At 46.6% G+C, this 11,870-nt stretch overlaps 1 protein-coding gene across 3 annotated transcripts in view; it reads left to right on the top strand.

Annotated features, from left to right (window-relative positions):
- Nucleotides 1–370: 370 nt before the first annotated feature.
- Esco1 (establishment of sister chromatid cohesion N-acetyltransferase 1) overlaps nucleotides 371–11,870 on the top strand; it is a 60,491-nt gene continuing 48,991 nt past the window's right edge. Inside the window, exon 1 of one of the 3 annotated variants that reach the window (XM_036205005.1) lies at nucleotides 371–728. The gene's annotated coding sequence lies outside the window, so the exon portion shown is untranslated. Of the gene's footprint in view, nucleotides 729–7,854; nucleotides 7,981–11,870 lie in introns of those variants that run through there. The other 2 variants (XM_036205003.1, XM_036205004.1) reach the window with 2 other exon arrangements.

The following is an 11,870-nucleotide window of genomic DNA, read 5'->3' as shown; positions in this document are numbered from 1 at the left end:
GTAAGAATGGTCATTTAATCCTACCCCTGTTCTTTACATTAATGGCCCCTGCTAAAGACCAAAGGCCCTTGGAATAGCTCCCACAGAAAGGGATGGGTGAGTTTATTTTAAAGGGGTTTTACAAATTCATTATAGTTCTCATTTCCGTGTGTGTGGGTGCACGTGCCATGGCTGGCAGGTGGCAGTCAGAAGACAGCTCACAGGGATCCATCTCGGTTGTATTATTTGGCCGAAGCTCTTTGACCCTGTGCCATCTCGCAGGCCCTAGATGGGTATCTGGCCGGAGACGATGACAAGCACAAGCCGTAACCAACAGGGGGCGCTGCCACCTCCCCCCAGGGCGCCCACGCCCGGAGGCGCGCACGCTCGGCCTCCCACCGCGCCTGCGCCGAGTGTAGACTCCAGCCCGTCTTTCCCCGACGCCGGGCTGCCTCGGCCCGGGTGAAAACTGCGTGACACGCAGGGAGCGCAGCGGCCATCTTCGTCTTCTGGGCACGTCAGCCGAGCGGGTTTGGGCTGAAGAGAAGCGCTGCGCAAGCGCACCCACGACGGCCCCAGGTAACTCCCATCTGACGGGAGAGGCGTCGCCGCCGCCGCCGCCGCCGGAAGTTTGGTGTTTGTGCCGCGGGGCGGCGACGGCCGCGGCAGAAGCAGCTGAGTGTCTCCGGGTACCCGGATGTGAGGCGCCCTGCGGGCTCCGGTTGGACCCCCGGCCACGCAGCGGGAAGGTACGTGAGCATCCCGCACGGCCCCCGCGTCCACGCCACCCTCTCCCATCCCCGCGGGGGGCGGGCGGCTGTCCTTCCGTCCCGCCCTCCCTGTCGGCTGCCGCACACCTCTTCCTCGTGGGTCCCGGCTCCTCGCACCCCCGGAACCAGCTGGGAGGCTCGCGGACGCCGGCGCCGGAGGTGGGCGGCTGCGCGTCACCTGCCGCGGCTTGCCGGCTGTCAGAGGTAGTGCGGAGCCGGGGGTCCTCGGACGGCTGGAGGTGGCGTGCAGCCATGGCGACCGCGGGCAGCCTGCGCTCCGACCCCGCAGGTCGCCGGGGCCTGGTCCCCGCCCCGGCCTCCCTCCTTCCGTGCGTCCGTCCGTCTCCCTTCCGCCGTCGCTCCCCGGCCTGCTGCAGCAGCGGGGCTGCGGCTCCGGCGCCTCCCGCTGACCCGGCCTGAACCCTAGGCCCTGCAGCGTGCTGGGCGGGATGTGGGGAATCCCGGCTCCCGCGTCTTCATCTGGGGAGGGGAGCGACGGCCGGGTTCCCCATCGCAGGAAGTAATGCAGGCTGAAGATGGGGGTCGAAGCACCGGTAGGGTCCTTTGGGGGCCCCGGGGAAGTTTTGTATCGGTAGAAAGGTGTGCGCGGAAGCGAATTGGTTCTCAAATTTTCATCTCACTCGATAGACTATAACGAGGGTTTGTTTTGCACAGGCAGAGTAGTCTGTCACCAAAAGTCCGAAAAACGGGTCCCCACACCCCACCTCTAAATGGTGTTGTGAAAATGCGACGGGGACAGAATTTTGTAGTGGGTGGCGGTAGGCGGGGGAGCGGGAAGTACGGGAAGATGCTGGAAGTACTGCAGTCTAGGCTGAAATGGGTTTCTCGTAGCAAGAAGCAGTGGCAGGCACACAGTACCTAAATGGTACAAATTACAGAACAGCTGTTGGTTTCTTCCCCCTTTCAGAGACCATGTAGTTCAGGCTGGCCTGGAACTCAGATCACCTTTAATCCCTAGTGCTGGGACTAAAGGTGAGCACCACCACACCGGTATCTTACTTGGTGAAATAATATGAACAGTTTCAAAAAGTAGGACTGAGGACCTGAGGAGATGATTCAGCCGGTAAAAAAGGCTACTAAGCCTGACAAACTGAGTTTGATACCTGATCACGTGGAGGCGGAGAACTGGGAGCACTGACTTGGGAGGGTCAGGTGTCCTCAGTGTACATACACATAAGTAGATGTAGACATGGACTTGGGATGTGTGTCTGTGTGAGCAAGGTCCTGGGTTCAGTCTCTAGGACCAGAAATAAGAAACTTGGTGAAACACAATTTCAGTTGTGCTGGTCAAGGTTTCAGTGAACGAAGCTGTAATTTAGCTTTAGCTTCTCTGATGCATTTTACATAGGGTACTAACACTAATGATTTTTGTTTGTTTTTTGTTTTGTTTTGTGTTTTCGAGACAGAGTTTCTCGGTAGCTTTGGTGCCTGTCCTGGAACTCGCTTTGTAGACCAGGCTGGCCTTGAACTCACAGAGATCCACCTGCCTCTGCCTCCCGAGTACTGGGATTACAGGCACGCGCCACCACTGTCCGGCGAATTTTTTATTTTTAACTTGAAAAAAACTTAAAAATTCCCACCAAGACTGAACAAAACAGAAGTAAATGAAAGTGCTTAATTTTGAAGCTCCTAATTCATGCTTTTATCATCTGAGGAAACGAAGTTAGAATTGTAGTAGTTCTCTCTCTCTCTCTCTCTCTCTCTCTACACACACACACACACACACACACACACACACACACACACCAGGCTGTCCTTGAACTCAGATACCCGCCTGCCTCTGCCCCCTGAAATGCTGGGATTAAAGGCGTGTGCCACTACAGCTAGCAACAAAATAATTTTTTAATGGGCACAATTTTTTTTTTTTTTCCTGGAGTTGAGGACTGAACCCAGGGCCTTGCGCTTGCTAGGCAAGCACTGTACCAATGAGCTAAATCTCCAACCCCCAATGAGTACAATTTCGAAAGTTGCTGATTAGCGTGTTATAGCGTTATTTTATTGTTGCATTTTCATACATGTATTAATATATTCCAGTCACAGTCACTCCCCATTACCCTTTCTTATTCCCCTGCCAATCCCTCTGATCACCTTTCTCTTCTCAGCTAGTCCCCCCTTTACCTTCAAGTCCTGGGGTGGGGGTACCAATGATTTTAATTAGGATTCTTTATGGGCATCATGAGCACCTAACTTAAAGAGTGGCTACACCCAGGAGAAAATGTTTCTCCTCACCACATCTCCAGGGAGGGTGAGCCTCTTGAGTATTGCCCTACCTTCCTCGAGTTCTTTTTATCTTAATCTTATTTCATTTAACATCTGTCCCATGCCAGGTTTTTGTGCCTCTTTTAAATTTTGAGAAATTATGCTTCACAAAAAGGACACTCACGATGAATACCATTAACTCCCTTTACAGGATGGTCTTTTTTGACTTGGTGATTCAGCAAAACACGCAGTTGATTGTTATTTGTCCTAAAAAAAAAAAGTGACTAGGTTTGTATAATTCAAAAATAGTTGAATATTTTTTCTGTGGCTTTTATAAGGTTTGTCTTTCCCAGAATTCACTGAATAACCTCAACTGTTGGTAATGAATTAAGAGGATAGAAACCGATACCAGTAAAATTATTAATACTGTAGGTAATTCATTAAGGAATTTTGTTAACCCTTTTGAAGCTTAGGCTTTTTGTGAGTGTGTACATGAATCAATGAAAATTATTTGGCTGTATATTTCTAGAAATTTTGTTTTACTACTGTAATTCTTAGTAATGAAGCATTATTCTCCTGGTTCTTTGCTTGTTTTTCTGTTTGACAGTTTGATTTATATAATGAACCTCAGTCATTTTCACCTCTCATTCTCCCCCTCTCCCATTGGCACTCTTCTCAGAGTCCCCTTCCTACTTTTATGTCTGTGTGGGTGTGGTGGCCTCCATGAGTATGTATCACTAGAGTTCTTGAGACTGGGTGGGAATTAATTCACTGGAGCAAGGGTAACTTAAAGGGTTCTGGCTCTTTTCTCTTTGGGAATAGGGTGGTATGAATATTTGAAGATAGCAAGATTCATTCTGATCCTGTAAAAAAAAAATAAGACATTAAGTGTCATTTTCATGCAGTGGTTCTTTCCCTTAGTTTCACTAAAATAGGGTCTCCTGTAGCTCAGGCTGGCCTTGAAGTACACATGCTTCCACTTCTCAGGTGGTGAGCACCCAGTGTGCTCTCCCTTCTCCCACTTACCTTTCGGAGTGACAAGATCTCACTAGATAGCCCTGGCTGGCTTATCCCTCTGCTTTAATACTGAGATTAAAGGTGGGAAGCACCAAGCCTGGCCTTTTCTTCCTTTTTTCTCCACCTCTTCCTCCATAAGTTCTTGCTATGTAATGAGGCAACCCAACTGCTACGATGACAGGTGTGTGCCACCATTTGTGGCTAATGTTCTCATTTCAGAATCCCTTTGTCCTCTTAAAAATCATGTCTTAGGGGTTTCTACTGCCAGAGGTTTAGTCCATTATCATGGCAGGATATGGCCCATGCTGTGCAGGCAGACATTGGTGTTAGAGAAGGAGCTGAGAGTCCTACATCTTGATCCACACAGGTGGCAGGAAGTGGGCTGTGACAGTGAGCATGGCTTGAGCTTATATGAGACCTCAAAGCCCTCCTCCACAGTGACACACTTCATACTTCCTCCATCAAGGCCACACCTTTAATGTAATAGTGCTACTCCCTTTGAGTTGATGGGGGCAGTTACTTTCAAACTACCACAGATTCTAAATAGTTTTTTGTTTTCTTTTGTCCCACCTCCACCCCCAGACAGGGTTTCTCAGGCTGTCCAGGAATTGCTCTGTAGACCAGGCTGGCCTTGAAATTCTAGAGATTGGCCTGCTTCTGCCTCCCAAGTGCTGGGATTAAATATACTGTGTTAATTATATTCAGATGAATTAATGCCTGAATTAAAAATTAATTAATATAAGGTGCTAGAGAGATGACTCAGTGGTTAAGAACACTTGATGCGGCAGAGGCATCCTGGTCTCCAAAGTGAGTTCCAGGAAAGGCGCAAAGCTACACAGAGTAACCCTGTCTCAAAAAACCAAAAAAACAAAACAAAATTATATTTAACAGTTTATGTACCTACTATTTTTAAAGGCTGTCAAAATTTTATCTTGGAAACCAAGATAACACTTGAGAGGCAGAGTCCAGTCTGGATTACATAGCAACCCCATCTCAAAATTCTGACTTGGCTTTTTTTTTATTGCTTTTCTTGAGTATTTTGGAATTGTCTTGTATATTTTTGCTTATATTACTGTTACTTTTGTTATTGTTGTGATTAACTCATTTTTTATGAGGTACTAAATTCTTGATCCTAGTGAATACGTGGAGAAAGGGCATGGTATCGTGAATTAATTGGTAATTTTTTTTAAACTGACATGGTATCAGAGAGTTTTGTCAGTGCAGCTCAGTGGTAGTGTTTGCCTAGCAGTCATGAGGCCTGCATTTTTTTGTTACTAGAAGTGTGTATACATGATGAATATGTAGGAATGGAGTCAGTTTCTTCTACTTTTATGTGGTTTCAGGTATCCAGACTTTTGTGGCAAATAACTTAACCTGCTGAGCCATCTTGCCAGCTCTTGCTAGGCATTTTGAACATGAGAGAAACTTTGATGACCTTAAATTATGGGAGTTCATTGGTAAGTTACACAGAGAGACAAAGAAGAGATGACTGCAGAGCGAGAGCTTGTAAGAGAAGAGAACAGAAACTACTTCACATTAGGATTTTTCAGAAAAACACCAGGCCCTGTGAACCTGAATGTAGTTCAGGACTCACACGATTAAGGAGAACCACAGTACATCTCTGGGAATTGGCTCACCTTTTTCAATTCCTCAGTTAGTAACTATTCTATAGTTGCTAATCTTGTCTGTCTCAACTAGGTGAATTTGCCTTTTGGCATACTTGGCAATATCGGAGGTGTTTTGTCAACGCTGGGAAAAGGGATGCTGTTGAACATCCTCTGTTCACACAGCCAGCTCTTCACTCCAGGGCCATTATCTGCTTTAAAATATTAATACTGATGAAGTTGATGAACCCTGCATTATTATTGGCTATCTGGTGGTTGCTCTGGGGTCAGAAACCCACTTTGATTTGTTTTGCTTGTGTGTGTGTGTGTGTGTGTGTGTGTGTGTGTGTGTGATGTGTGTGAAAGAGGACAACTCACGGGATTCAGTGCTCTTCTGTTGTCTGGGTTCCGGGGATTGAAATAGGGTGACCAGACTTGGCAGCAGCACCTTTGCCTGCTTTAACCCTGTCACTGGCCTCTATAACTCACTCTAGGATAGGCGGGTGTGGAGACACTGAGTCTTACTTTATAGACTGCTTAAGACCTTTTGTTTTTTAAAAGTGGGTGATTGTAAGCTGGGCGGTGGTGGCACACGCCTTTAATCCCAGCACTCAGGAGGCAGAGGCAGGAGGATCTCTGTGAGTTTGAGACCAGCCTGGTCTACAGAGCTAGTTCCAGGAAAGGTGCAAAGATACACAGAGAAATCCTGTCTTGAAAAACCAAAAAAAAAAAAAAAAAAAAAAAAGTGGGTGATTGTGGGGTATAATTTTTTTTAAAAAAATTGCAGGAGGTCATGGGAGTACACAGCAGGTGACAACTAGTATTTAACGGGTTGACCCACCAGACCAACTGATGGGGAGCCCCACCTGGCAAGGCCATGGAGTCACTGACTGTAAATGTTTGTAATTTTTCTCATGTGCCACTTCATTTCTTCCCTAATAACAGCTATGGGTATTTTCCCCCACTGCTTGTGTGTTTATCTCGAGAAAATATCCCATCTTTGGGCACACATAGTTGTGGATGGTCAGAAAGATGATTTGTGTTTAAGTTGTATAATTCTGATGAATAGAAATAATACTAGACTTTCTCATAACGGACGCAGGAAAGTAACAATATTCTCAGTCACTAAGACAGCTAATTTTAGACTTCAGAACATATTCAAAACAGACTAGCTGCCCCCGTAGAGAATACAGACACATAAGTTCCAGGTGGTTTTTGCTAAATCAAGGTCAGACTGAAGCATCTTTGGTAGACGTAACCCTCTGCAGTAATTCTCTTTCTGCACATTTCCCAACCACTCAAGGTTCAGCCAACTGTTATTGTTAAATCCTGAATTTCAATGCCGTTCTCCATCTGGGAAAGAGCTGTGTGCACGGCCAAATGTAACTCACTGGTCAGTGTGACTTATGTGTTATGAGAGCCCACGTTGTGAAGGAGCTGCTGCTATGTAGAGGAGCTGTGTAAAGAGCTAGCTGTGAGTGTGCAAAGGGAGCGGAAGGAGAAGAGCAAGAGAGGTTTTTCAGAAAGAGTTTTTGAGATGTATATATGTAAAGAGATGTAGCTGTGTGGAGACACATTTTTAGAGAAAGATTTTTTTAAGATGAAGTAAATAAAAGAGAAAGTTACTATCAGAAAGCATGTTTTTCCTTATTTTCCTCTCAGAAAAAAAGTCTAGCCCTCGCTTCATTCAAGGATTTCTCTCTCTCTCTCTCTTTCTTTCTCTCTCTCTCTCTCTTGAGACAGGGTTTCTCTGTGTAGCTTTGTGCCTTTTTGGAGACCAGGCTGGCCTTGAACTCACAGAGATCCACCTGCCTCTGCCTCCCGAGTGCTGTGATTAAAGGTACTCGAGCCACTGCCAACCACCACCACCACCACCTCCCCCCACCCGGTGGTGACTGGAGGCCTGGCGCCCTCCAGCTACTGAGATGTCTATTCACAACCCTGGAGCAGTTCTGGGAGCTAGCCTCTCAGACTAGACCTTTTGTTTTTTAAAAGTGGTTGATTATGGGCTATAAAGACCTTTTTTTTTGTTTTTGTTTTTGTTTTTTTTTTAAAAGAAAATCACACTCACAGGTTCTATGTATTAGGACACAGATATGTCTGTCTTTGAGGATACCTGTTAGCCTATAACCAAAGTAACCAAAGAACCTTGGAGAAAAAGGAATGGGTTGAAGAACCAGGTTGGCTGGTTTGTTCTTTACTGTTTTAAACTTTCTTTCTTTCTTTCTTTTTTTTTTCAGAGCTGAGGACCAAACCCAGGGCCTTGTGCTTGCTAGGCAAGCGCTCTACCACCGAGCTAAATCCCCAACCCTATGTTTTAAACTTTCTGTCTGTGGGTGTTTTCGCCTGTGTATGTGTTTGTGCACCACATAAGACCAGTGCTCTTTGCGGTGAGTTTCCTAATTGGTAGACCTGCCTAAAGGCTGTGGTCCCTTCTCTGTTTCTAAGTTCTCAAAATAGCAACAGGTGATCTTTAACATTTTAAATCAAGTTCTGTAGATTCTTGCTCAAACTGTCCCTGAGGAAACAGGTGTGGTGGCACACATCTGTAATTCTAGCATTCAAAAGGCTGAGTGAGGCAGAAGAATGAAGAATGCAAGGCCATCCTATACTATCTACATAAGATTTGTCAGAAATAAAAGACTCTAGCACTGAGAAGCTAAGGCAGGCAGATTTGGTAAATTTGAAGCTAGCCTGGAATATTTAATTTTTAAAAGTTACGTAAATTTTATTTTAACTGTATACATGTTTTGCTCCCATGTATGTTTTTGTACCACATGTCTGGTGCCCTCAGAGGCTGGGGTGGCTGCTGCTTTATTGAATAAAGGCTACACCCTTTAGAGCTATAATTGCACAAAGGATTAGAAAGGGGCCTTGTTAGCTGGGTTGGGGCTTGTAAGCAGGGATTGATCCGACCTTGACAAGTTACTAGGCACCACAGTCTAATGAGAGGGCCACAAGTTCTGCTTACAGAGATAAGGAGAATGACTCCCTTTGAAGCAAGCGGGAATGGAACTTCAAGCCCCTGAGGAAATGCAAGCTTTTGTTTAAATGCTTGACCTTGGGATAAGGACTCTCAGGTCAGAAACTATTATAGAATATTGCAGTTTTGTATATGGCTTAGTTTATCTAAATAGCTAAAGCTTAAAATGAGCAAAGATGAAGCTAGACAAATATTACTGTGAACCTGACTAGACCATAGAAAATTATAAATCTTGATTACCATATATATCTTATTTATTCAATATACCTTATTTATCAAACATATGTTAACTATCTAAATTTTCTAGCAGCTTTATCATGCTATATGGTCCCACAGTGGTGGGAATTTTTTTTTTCCAAAGAATTACTTTGTTTAAAGAGGCTGTTATTGTATATATTCCTCACCCTCTACTGAAGCCCACACAAAATTTCCCAAAGAAAAGGCATAAGGAAAACTCCCATAGCACTTTAATGATTAATTTTGATCATTAAAAAATGAAAGTAAAAGGGTGCTGGAGAATTGTGATCTGCAATGTCAAAATGCTGGAACTTCGACAAGCAGCAGTGCTGTCCATACCAGTTGTGAGCTACATGTGAGTGCTGAGATTTCAACCCCAGTCCTCTTTAATAGGTTTTCTTTGTTGTTGTTGTTGTTGTTTGAGACAGGTTTCTCTGTGAAACAGCCCTGATTGTCCTGGAACTCGCTTTGTAGACCAGGCTGGCCTCGGACTCACAGAGATCCACCTGGCTCTGCCTCCTGAGTGCTGGGATTAAAGGTGTGCACCACCACCACCCGACCTTTAATAGGTTTTCTGTAGCAGTAAGCCAGATCAAGCTGAATTGAAAAAGTAAAAAGAACAGGTTTATTTTGAGCAAAGCAACTCCTGGGTGAGTGAGTTCTCCAGCCCCCCAGAGATTGAGGTGGGAGAAGAGGCAGGAGAAGTCATGTACCTGAACTAAAGCAGGCAGCTTAAATACCCTGTAGGCAAAGGGTGATGATATGCCCTCCATAAGCTGGGTTGTGCCCATTGTATGATACACTTTAGGCAAGGACTTGGCCCGCTGGTAACTTAAGGGGAGGAGTTGCCATAGTTGCCAAGAATGGGAAACTTGGCTTTTGGGTGCCTTTTCTTTGTTGGAGATTTTCTGAGAGGGTGGGGTTTGGAGAGAGAGGAATGGGGCTTTCCAGATCAAGCAGGGGTGAACTAGAAGTCCTAGCCAAACTTCCTGACCTTTTTGGGTATATAGTTGCTGGTTCAAATCTGGCTACTTCTTATTGGCATGGGACAGCATGGGGAGGCAGAGTCAGGAGTCTGTGGGCTCTTGCTCAGTGGGAGTTATGTTACCCTGGAGACCTCAGGAATCGGTTTCGGGAGGAAGTGGAGAAGGTAAGTTGCTAAGAAGAAAAAAAAATAGATTATTATCCCTGGCTCTATGAACAGGACTCGCCATGGGAAGAGAGAAGATAGCTAGTAAGAAAGTAATGGAGGCGTGTCCTTATTGTACAAAAGATCAAAGGTGAATGAGCAAGACTCAAGAGCAGATAGGCTTGACCATCATGACCCCTCATTGGAACATTCTGGAAAACTGGAGGGTGGGGGGACCCAGCTGCTGTACAGACCATTTGTCCTTGATAGGTGCTCACTTGAACCTGGAGAAGTGGTACCAGCACTGATGTCCCAGGAGCTTGGCAGCTGAAGGGGTGGTGTAAGGTCCTGTTCACTGGGGCTCTAGAGACTTAGAAGATAACTGCTTGAGGAGTACCCAGTGCCCATGAGGAGAATAGGGCAGGCTCAGGAGCAGTTGGGTCCATTGTCGTGGGGGGGGGGGGGGGGATAGCTGTCAGCATGTGAAAGGAGAAGGGGTTGTAGGTACTCAGCCAGTGGCCCAACTGGTTGTCTTAGAACTCTGGTGGTAACTCCCACCTTTTCATCTGTAAAGAGGTGGTAGGGTGGTAGGGGCAGGTGGAGTCCGGGGGAGCTAGGGTGAGGACCTTTAGGATCAGGTCTGCAGTAAAGAGAAGTGAGGGTGGCCAGGTGGGTGAGGGGCCCTGTGTGGGGGGTCTCTGTGGCTGCCTGGTACAGGGGCTTGGCCATGATCACAAAGTTAGGGATCCAGTGATGGAAGAATCCCATCATGCCCAAAAAATGAGAGAATCTGGAAGATGGGAGTCAGAAGAGAGTGTGGTCCCAAGGAGAGGGTGGTCCCAAAGCAGCTGAGACAATTACAGCCAAGTAGAGGTACAGGATAAATGTATATGACTAGAAAAGAGTGTGAATGCAGGCAAGTGGCAGGGTCTTAGGCAGAAAGGAGTGGGTCCCATCCATCCCTATGACAGAAATTGGCAAGGGAACTGTAGGACCCGAGTGAGAGGTCAAGACAGAAAAGGTAGCCCTGTGTCCACCAGGAAGGTAATGTACTTCTGGAGCATTACATTAGGCTTGGCGAGGATGATGGGAATCTCAGAGTTGGGGTGCCATCATTCCTCCGCCGGGCTAAGAAGCTCAAAGGCTGGAAGAGTCTCAGATGCCTGTGCTGGTGCGGCTGGACCTCTGGTGTGGCATAGAGGACGAGCCTATATGGAGGCTTTCCAGCTTCCAAGTGGCCAGGCTGCCAGCCTTGTTGGTAGCTAAGGGTTGGGCAGCACTGGGACCAGTGGCCTTCCTGGCCACATTTGAAGCAGGCCCCTGGTGGAGTTGATTTTGGCTGGGCCCTGGCAGGATGGAGCCTTGTGAACTTCCCTAGCTCCCTCTATGGAAATACCAATGGCCTCAGGGAAGCTGCCAAAGCATGAGCCTTCTGTTGCAGCTGAGCGTGCCAGGAAGACTCAGCTGCCTCCTCTCTGGTGTTAAAAACTTTAAAAGCCATTTCACTGATTCCTGTGTCTCCTGCTGGGGAGGCTGGATCAAGGCGGGTAGAGCATGATGGGGTGGAAGAACAGACAGAAACAAGCAGGGTGATAGTTGCAGGTGGAGTGGGTGGGTAGAATCCTAGCATAGTTCAGACCAAATGCCAGGAAAACCTAGTCGTCAAAAAGGCAAAGTAGGTACCTTTCGACCAGTCCTTCCAAGATATGCCAGTAAGAGAACACAGCATGAACAGCAGAGTTAATGAAAGAGATCTATTGGGGAATAGGGAGAGTGAAAGACTAAAGGCCTTTCGCTCCAATATTCTTGGAGTGGAGACATGAGAGAGGTAGGTAGAAAGACAAACAGAACAGGGAAGAGACAAAAAGAAGAAGAGGTGAGGGATGCCAATGACCTGGGCAGCCCCGTTGAGGTGCATGCCTTCGGGTCAG

The sequence above is a fragment of the Onychomys torridus genome, chromosome 13 (assembly GCF_903995425.1).
Source record: "Onychomys torridus chromosome 13, mOncTor1.1, whole genome shotgun sequence".
Classification (NCBI taxonomy): domain Eukaryota; kingdom Metazoa; phylum Chordata; class Mammalia; order Rodentia; family Cricetidae; genus Onychomys; species Onychomys torridus.
This window is presented reverse-complemented; position numbering and strand designations above follow the sequence as displayed.